Genomic DNA, 9,643 nt, shown 5'->3' with positions numbered 1-9,643 from the left:
CTTTTAATTTGAGTAGGTGAATGGTAGACCTCACAGTTTAACAACATAGACATCTGTACAAAACTATGTCTAAGTTTCATAAGTGATAGCTGAGCTCAACTTATAGGGAAATTCTGCTGGTGCTTCTAGTAATCAAATGACTTAGTTGGAATACAAAACAGACCCTCTCCAATAGAGAAATTTCATGCCTTTGTGAGTCATGTTACAGCAAGGTACCAGATTGTTCTACACCTATGTCTACATTGCCAGTTTATTACAACACAGTATTTTGCCTGATTGGCGTTTCCCTTTTCTAGGCCTCAGTTTTTCCATCTGGAAAATGAAAAAAGACATTAAAATTTTTAAAAAGGCATAAAAGGTCTTATTAAAATATCCTAATATGCTATTACTAGAAAGGAAACCAAAGGTTGGACTCACTGAATTTAAGGTCCCTTCAGGCTTTAATATTCCATGAGTCTCTGAGTTAATAAGAGCTTAGGTTCAGGGGCTGTATGAGCTTCTTTAATATTTTGTTTAGTAACATCAACCACTTTGATGTTATCCCTTCGTAGAGATACTCTAGAAATGCAAACTGTGCTTTCTATATTGAACCAAGGTTGGAAAGGTTGGCTTGATGGCAAATGTTTTTAGCTGAAATATCAAAATCTTACCCTCAAATGGACTTTTTAAATACTTAAACACTTAAATATAGTCTATTTATGAGATAACCTTCCCTAATTACTTGAAATTATTAGAAACTATTAGAAATTTCTGAAAAAAAAAACATAGGCTGTGGTGAGGAGACACAAAGGGTATCATTTTACTCATCCAATCAACAACCTTCTTATACAATTCCAGATAGTTGTCTGAATCTAGATATGGCACCAACAGGAAGGTTTTCATTACATATTGAATTTAAGATGCAAAGTTAGTCACAGGATGATCAGATCCCACTTATTAAGAACACGTAGCTGAGGATGGCACCTTATTCTTTTGTTTACTCTTCCTGACGTGGATCTCCACTGTGATGACTTTTACCAATCATTTCTAACAAGCAGTACACCTCACTGTTAGTTTACAGAACATTCTTCTTAACTGGTTGACTTCTCATTTGTGAAATCTCCAACAGCCCCTACCTCAAGAGTATACACCTCAAAGTTGTGGCTGGCTGATAGCTGAGGGCTGTTGTTAAGTAGAACATCTAGGATTTGCTTTGCTGTGTTCTTTCCCGAAATCATAATCAATCCAAAGCCCGAAGTAATCAAATTGACCTCCCATGCCCAATTCATCTGGTATAGTTTGTTGTCCATAATTCAAATACATGTAATGATCATTGGTGTATGTGTATGTGGCAATGTTGTTGGAAATGGTAAACAAGAACTGTTGTCCCCTTGAAACTGGTCCTTGACCTCCCAGGAGTGAGAGGAAAAGCCACCGAGTATATCACCGTCACTGTCTTAAACTAATAAGTGGGGCTCTTTGTCTATAATATTCCCACAAAGTTTGGCAAAGCTGTAGCCATGAATTTGAGAAGGAAAAAAATCAGTTTCCATGTGTGCTGTGGTTTTGTAGGCAGGTAGGAGTTTCTTAAACAATGGCAGGAATGGGAAGGAGGCTCATGAATTCTTTGCCATCTTTACACTCTAGGATGAAACTAGCAAGCTCTGCCTGAGAATGCAAAACAAGGAATCCTTGTCTGATGATCACATTTGAAAATGGGCAGATCTGGGGCAGTTTAAACAGCCAGTCTTCTTCCATCAATTCGTTGTCACAGCACCAACTGTTTATCTCTTCAACTGGGGCAGGGGTGTGTGTTTTAATTCTGAGAGCAGTTGAGTAGCCAATGCCTTTACACATGAGGTAAAATCTTGACTTTTCCTCATACTCTGACCTTTCGGTTCCTTGCTGTAGTCTAGCACATGTACTACACAGGTAATCAGATCCTCTGAAAACTCTTGGCTATGACTTGCTTTCACATTTTCAATGGGTACATATAACTTCATGATCATGTGACTCTTCTCCCCTTCATTTGCATTTTATAGCTCTGACACCAAAATTACAAACCGTTCTTTGATGATGTATTCACTAGAACCCAGGCTAGTCCCTGTCAGGTCAATGTTTCTCATTACTTCATAAATCTTGATTGTCATTTTTTAGGGCAAGCCATCGCTAGGGTAAGCTTGTTACGGAATCTGAAGCACCGATTCACCTCCAGCTGAATCCTCCAGCCTGGCCAGCAGCACTGAGCTCAGATACTAGGCTTTGCAACCCTGACCAGCAAATGAGAGGAAAGTTGTAGGTATAGTATACCTCAACTCCAGTAAAGTGCTAAAAAACAAAACAAGACAAACAAACAAAAAAAACCTCTCCCATACAGTGATTGCGGGCAAGGTGGCAAGATGTGAACTTGATGACTATATAGTAAATTGAGGTCTATAATAAAGGATCCCAGTGTTCCATCATAGGCTTTATACTGTTTAACAATTTTATGAATACATTGAATGGAAGCTTAGCAAGAATGCTTGGAAAATTTGCAAATTAATATACAATTGGGAGGAATGAACATGAATCTGAAAAGAATTTTCTCACAGTAAATGAGAGGACACATTTAATATGCTACTAGCAAACATCATCATCTCCCTTCCACCATACCACTGCACTCTGCCCTTGGAGTCCCCAGATTTAGTAGGTGAGTTGTTGCTTTATGTTGCTAGAGACCAGCCCTCTCAACAATTTCTCAAGGCATACTTATGCCACTTCCTTGACCTCCTTTTTTCCAGTTCCTATTTATATATTATCTTCCCTTAGCAAGATACTCATTTCTTAAGGGAAGGGACTGTCTAGGTTTTTTTTTTTAATTTGGAACCTGAGTGGTTAGAGCAGTGCATATACATACTACACATTTAATAAATGTTCTTTATGTCTATCTATCTATCTATCTATCTATCTATCTATCTATAGCTTTCATTCACTTTGAGATTACTCCTCAATTTCTGGACCTCAGAATTATGCCTCTTCAAAACCAGTTGTTGTCTCATCCTAGAATTTCCCCTCAATTTCTGGGACTCTCTCATCCTGTTATTTTCAACCATCTTGGTAGCCTTCTTTCATACTGTAATATCTCTCTGACAGACCAGTCCTTTTCTCTCTTTGGTGAATTCTTCTGGGGGTCCCTATTTTGTGAAGGGGTCTGCTGTCAGCCAGCCTCTATCACCTTCTAGGCGTGTGCCTTGCTTTCTAAACTTCAAAGCCATAGAAAATCATTTTTAGTACTGTTTTGTATGTTGTCTTCCATGAGGGGACAATGTGTCCTTTTGCTTGTATTTATATTCCCAGTGCACAGTTCATGGCTCAAAGTAAGTGCTTAATAAATGAATGTTTCCTTCTTTCCTAACATATATATATATATATATATATATATATATATATATATATATATATATGTGTGTGTGTGTGTGTGTGTGTGTGTGTGTGTGTATATGTGTATATATATGTATATATACACACACACATATATATACATATATATACATATATATATTCATAGGTGTGTGTACACACACACATATCTCGCACATGGGTGTCAATCTTTAGATCTTTTTTCCCCATGTTTCTTGAATGTGCTATATTTTTTTTCCTTATCTCTTCTTTCTTTTCCTTTTATTAAGTTGTATTATTTAAGCCATTTACATTTAAATTTATGATTGTTAGGCTTTTGTTTTCTTAGGGTGTTTTTTTTCTGTGTCAATGTTATTCCTTTCTTTTAAATCAAGTACTTTATCTTTGTAATTAGTTTGGTTACACTATTTTAAGATCATGCTATTCCCAGTGCTCTCCCTGAGATAATATATGACTATGCTATCCTATGTTCTTAGAATTTGCATGATATTCTTCTTTCTCTTCCTTCTTGCCTTCCTTCCTTCTTTCCTTCTACCATTTTCTTGTTTCGTTTCTTCTTTCTACTTTTTTTCTCCCATTCTTTATCCCTTAAATTTATTTCTTTATGTATCAATTTCCTTTTTAACTCTTTTCTTAGCCTACTCAGCAAATCTTGTTGTTCAAGATCTTCAGCTTTCCTTCACAAACTACCTATATCTTATTTTAAGTTTATTTCCTTTGTTGTATTTGTGTCCAAGAAATTTTCCTGTATTTTTTCTCATTATTTCATCTCCTTTTTTTTTCTGAAAACATTTTTCATGGGATATTTCCTCATTTATGCCAACCTTAGTTTCACTGTGTCCTTCATAATCAAATAAAAGAGTATAAAATTTGAAATCATTTCTTTACCAAATTTGAACATTATTGCATTTGTAGACCTCACCCCATCCTCCTCTTTTCCTGTTGTGTCTTCAACTTAAAATATCAAATCACAATTCACAAGGAAGCAATAATAAACAGAAACAACATCTTAGGAAAAGAATTCTGAATATGAAGGACATTTAATGAAAATGCCTTGAATAAAGAGTTGGAGGGGTCTTTTTTGAGAAACAGTAAAGTGGCCAGTACCACTGGGTAACAGAATACATAGAGGGGGATTGAGTTATTACAAAGACTGGAAAGGTTAAAAGAAGACAGGTTATGAAGGACTTTAAAAGACCAGCAGACGGTATTATATTTCATTCAAGAAGTTGTAGAGAATAACAGTAGTTTATTATAAAGTGGAATGACGTGGTCAGTCCTGTGCTTTAGGAAAATCAATTTGACAGATGGATGGGTGTTAGACTAGAATAAAGAGAGACTTAAGGCAGAGAGACTAACTAGAAGGCTATTGTAATAATCTAAATGTGTCATGATCATGGCCTGCACCAGGATGGTCGAAGTATAAGATGAGAGAATTGGGCATATATGAGACATTTTATGGCATGATTTGACAACTAACTGGATTGAGAGAAAGGGTCAGCGAGAGTGAAGAGTTGAGGGTGATACCTTGGTGATGATCCTGGAAGGATGGTGCTGAACTTAGCAGTGTGAGGAGGGAGTTAGAAAGAGGGGAGAATTTAAGAGTAAAGATAATGTTTTGAACATGTTGAGTTGCAGATGACTAGAAGACATTCAATTCGTGATATCTAATAGTTATAGATGTGAGAACAGAGATCAGGAAAGAGGTTAGGCTTAGATAAATAGATCTGAGAATTCTCTTCATAGAGATCATAATTGAATCCATGTGAGCTGATGAGATCACTTAAATAGTTGTTGTTAATCATTTTTCACTAATGTCCAACTCTTCTTGACCCCTTTTGGGATTTTCTTGGCAAATATACTGGAGTGATTTACCATTTTCTTCTCCAGCTCATTTTACAGATGAAGAAACTGAAGCAGAGTTAAGTGACTTGTCCAGGGTCAAATAGCTAGCAAGTGTCTGAGGCCAGATTTGATTTCATACAATGAGTCTTCCTGACTTCAGGCCAAGCCCTGCATCCACTGTGCCACCTAGCTGCCAGTAAATGAAATAGCACAGAGGGATAAAATAAAAGATCTCAAATTAAAATTTTTTAGAGACACTCATAGTTAATACAACCTAGAAGAAGACTCAGTGAAGGAGACTAAGAAGGAGAAGTGAAAAAAATAGGAAAGCAAAAACCAAGGCTGAGTAGTGTCATAAAAACTAAAAAAAACACCAAGGAAAAGAGCATGATAGACAGTGTCAGTGGCTGCAAATTTTTCAAGAAGAATGAGGATGGAGAGAAGGCCATTAGATTTGGTAATTAAATATCAGTTGTAATGTTGGAAAGAACATTTTCAGTTGAATGATGAGTATGGATGGCAGACTGCAGAGTAAGAGGAAAGAAATTAGAGGCACTGATTATGAAGAGATTTTTTAAAAAAGAAGTTTAGCCATATACAGGAGCTGAAATATAGGATGACAGTGAGGTCTTTCATGAAATATCTCTTTCCTGGATGTCCTACCTTTCTGACTGAACCTCCAGATCCTTTGCTAGCTCATCAACCATATCACTTCTTTTAATTGTGCATAACTCAAAGGTTCTATACTTTCTTAGTTACATCATCAACTCCCATGGGTTTCACTATCATTTCTATTCAAATTACTCTCTCTATATACATATTATATATTCATATACACATACACATATATAAATACACACGAATATACATATATGTGTGTATGTATATATATGTATATATGTGTGTGTATATATACATACATATGTGTATACATGTATGGATGTATGTCTCAGTCTCTTCTCTGAGATTCAGTCCAGCATCACCAATTGTCTTTTGAACCATTGAAAGAGGTTGTGCTAAGGACATCTTAAATTCAAAATATCAAAATTGTACTAATTCTCTTCCGCATCTCCCAATTTCCCTAACTTATGAACTTCCATATTCCTGCATAGACAGCATCATAATTCTAATGACCTTGGCATTATGTCAATTCTTTACTCTCCCTCCCCACACATACGTCATCAGTTGCTAAATCCAACCATTTCTAATTTTACCACATCTCTTACCTCTGACCCCTTCTTTCTACATAAAGAAATACTTCCTTAGGTAAAGTTACACCTTGATCACTGTAACAGTCTTCCAATTGGTCTACCTAGCTCAAATCTCTCACCAGGCCAGCGCATCCTACATACTAGTTACCAAGTGATTTTTAAGTGCAGATCTTGCAATATGACTCCCTTACTCAATCAGGTCTAATGGCTTGTTATTTACATTCAGATAAAATGCAAAATCCTCTGTTTAGTATTTAAAATCTTAACACAATTTGGTCTTAATGTATCTTTCCAGCTCTAGTAGGCATTACTCATCTTCCTGCACTTTGTAATCTAACCAAATTGACTTCCTCATTACATAATTTATTGGCAGTTTTCAACATTCATTTCCACAAGATTTTGAATTCCAAATTTTCTCCCCATCTCTCTTCTCCCCCACCCCAGGACAGCATGCACCCTGACCACCCCTTCCCCCAATCTGTCCTCCCTTCTATCACCACCCCCTGTTCCCATTCCCCTCCCCTCTATTTTCCTGTAGGGCAAGACAGATTTCTATACCCCATTGCCTGTACATCTTTTTTCCCAGTTACATGCAAAAACAATTTTTAACATTCATTTTTAAAGCCTTGAGTTCCACATTATCTCCCTTCCTCCTTCCCTACTCACCTTCATTGAGAAAGCAAGCAATTCATTATGGGTCATATATGTGTAGCCATGCAAAGCACTTCCATAATAGTCATGTTGTGAATGACTAACCACGTTTCCCTCTATCCTGTCCTACCCTCCATTTATTCCATTCTCTCCCATGACCTGTAGCCCCACAAGTGTTTCCTTCTGATTACCCCTTTCCCCTTCTATTATCCACCCTCTCATCCCATTTCCCCCATTTTCCTGTAGGATAAGATAGATTTCCATACCCAATTGAGTGTGTGTTATTGCCTCTTTAAGTCAAATCTGATGAAAAGGAGGCTCACTTATTCCCTCTCACCTCCCTTCCTCTTCCCCTCCATTGTAAAAGTTCTTTCTTGTCTCTTTTATGTGAGATGATTTACTACATTCTACCTCTCCCTTTCTTTTTCTGCCAGTACCTGCCTCTCAACATTTAATTTTTATTTTTTAGGTATCATCCCTTCATATTCAGCTCACTCTGTTTGCTTTGACCACATATATATATATATATATATATATATATATGTGTGTGTGTGTGTATGTGTGTGTGTGTGTGTGTGTGTATGTGTGTATATATACATATATATGTATGTGTATATATGTATGTATGTATAAACATATGCTTTGACTATATATACATATATGTATAAACACACATATATATACATACATGTATGTATGCATGTGTGTTTATGTATATGTGTACGTATTTATGTTTGTATATATACACAAATATATACATATAAAGACATGCACATATACACACATATATACATATCTACATACACATGAATGTAGATACATATGTACATGTGGGTGTGGGTATGTGAATGTGAGTGTGTATATTCTCTCTAACTACCCTAATACTGAGAAAGTCTAATGAGTTACAAATATCTTTCCATGTAGGAAAGTAAACAGTTCAACTTTAATAAGTCCCTTAGGGCTTCTCTTTCCTGTTTAACTTTCCATACTTCTCTTGATTCTTGTATTTCAAAGTCAAATTTTCTATTCAGGTCTGTTCTTTTCATCAAGAATGCTTGGAAGTCCTCTATGTCATTGAATGTCTATTTTTTCCCCTGAAGTATTGTACTCAGTTTTGCTGGGTAGGTGATTCTTGGTTTTAATTCTTCCTCCTTTGACCTCTGGAATGTCATATTCCCAGCCCTCTGATCCCTTAGTGTAGAAGCTGCTAAATCGTGTGTTATCCTGATTGTTTTTCCACAGTACTTGAGTTGTTTCTTTCTGGCTGCTTATGATATTTTCTCCTTGACTGGGGAACTCTAGAATTTGGCTACAATATTCCTAGGACTTTTCCTTTTGGGATCTCTTTCAGGAGGTGATCGGAGGATTCTTTCCATTTCTATTTTACCCTCTGGCTCTGAAATATCAGGGCAGTGTTCCTTGATAGTTTCTTGAAAGATGATGTATAGAGTATTTTTTATGATGGCTTTCAGGTAGTCCAATAATTTTTCAGTTCTCTCTCTTGGATCTATTTTCCAGGTCAGTGGTTTTTCCAATGAGATATTTCACATTGTCTCCTACTTTTTTTTTCATTCTTTTGGTTCTGTTTTATAATTTCTTGATTTCTCATAAAGTCATTAGCTTCCTTTTGCTCCATTCTAGTTTTTAAAGAATTATGTTAAAAATGAAATATCAATAGCAAATGGTCTGGCTGGTGCTCCCTGCCCTTTTGGTTCTTGATTTTTTATGGTTTTCCACATCTCTGGACATCTGTCTAGCAACTAGTCTTTTCACCTACAGTTGTCTGACTGACACTGATGCATTCACTAATGGGAGGGATGCAAGGTAGGAACTTGGCATTGAACTATAACAGCAGCCAAACAGTTACCCATTTCCTCCAAAATTCAAGCTTTGAGATTTAAATTTGCTGGGAAGAAGTTGATATGAGAGAAGCTTTCAGCTTTCATATATCCATGTCCCCAGCTTACTACACTAGAGACTTTGGGGAATTTTCCCCTTTGAGTGGCCTCCTTGTCCCACTTTAACTCCCAACTAAAATCCCACTTTCTTCAAGAAAGTTTCCATAACTCTTCTTAATTCCAGTGTTTTTCCTCTTTTCATTTTTTCCTATTTATCTTGCATATAGTTTCTTTTTATATATTTCTTTACATGTTGTCCCCCCAACTGGATTATAAGCTCCTTGAGGGCAGCAACTGTCTTTTGCTTCTTTTTGTGTCCTCTGTGCTTACAACAGTTCCCGGCATATGTAGGCATTTAAAAAATGTTTATTGATTGATCTGGAACTCTCTTGGTTGTGTCAAACTATCTCACTCCCATTGGAAGAGCTTCTTCATTTTGTATTCTCTGGTACGTATTCTTATATGAATACTTTCTATGATTTTGGATTTGCACATGAGACATCCTCCTTGTTTTGCTATTAACTTAGGTAAATGGATTTCTTTGCTCAAAAAAGAAAAGTTGAATAATATAATTGAAATGGTGTTGAATTTACAGTCATGTTTCTCAGGCTTAAATCCCTTGCTCTTCTGCTTTTTTGCTTTACTTTTTACCTTGGGCAA

General features: G+C 36.3%; 1 pseudogene; it reads right to left on the bottom strand.

The window, feature by feature from the left end:
* Positions 1-976: 976 nt before the first annotated feature.
* LOC118829901 lies at positions 977-5,930 on the bottom strand (annotated as a pseudogene).
* Positions 5,931-9,643: the final 3,713 nt, after the last annotated feature.

This window comes from Trichosurus vulpecula, chromosome 8, assembly GCF_011100635.1.
Source record: "Trichosurus vulpecula isolate mTriVul1 chromosome 8, mTriVul1.pri, whole genome shotgun sequence".
In the NCBI taxonomy this organism is placed as follows: Eukaryota; Metazoa; Chordata; class Mammalia; order Diprotodontia; family Phalangeridae; genus Trichosurus; species Trichosurus vulpecula.
This window is presented reverse-complemented; position numbering and strand designations above follow the sequence as displayed.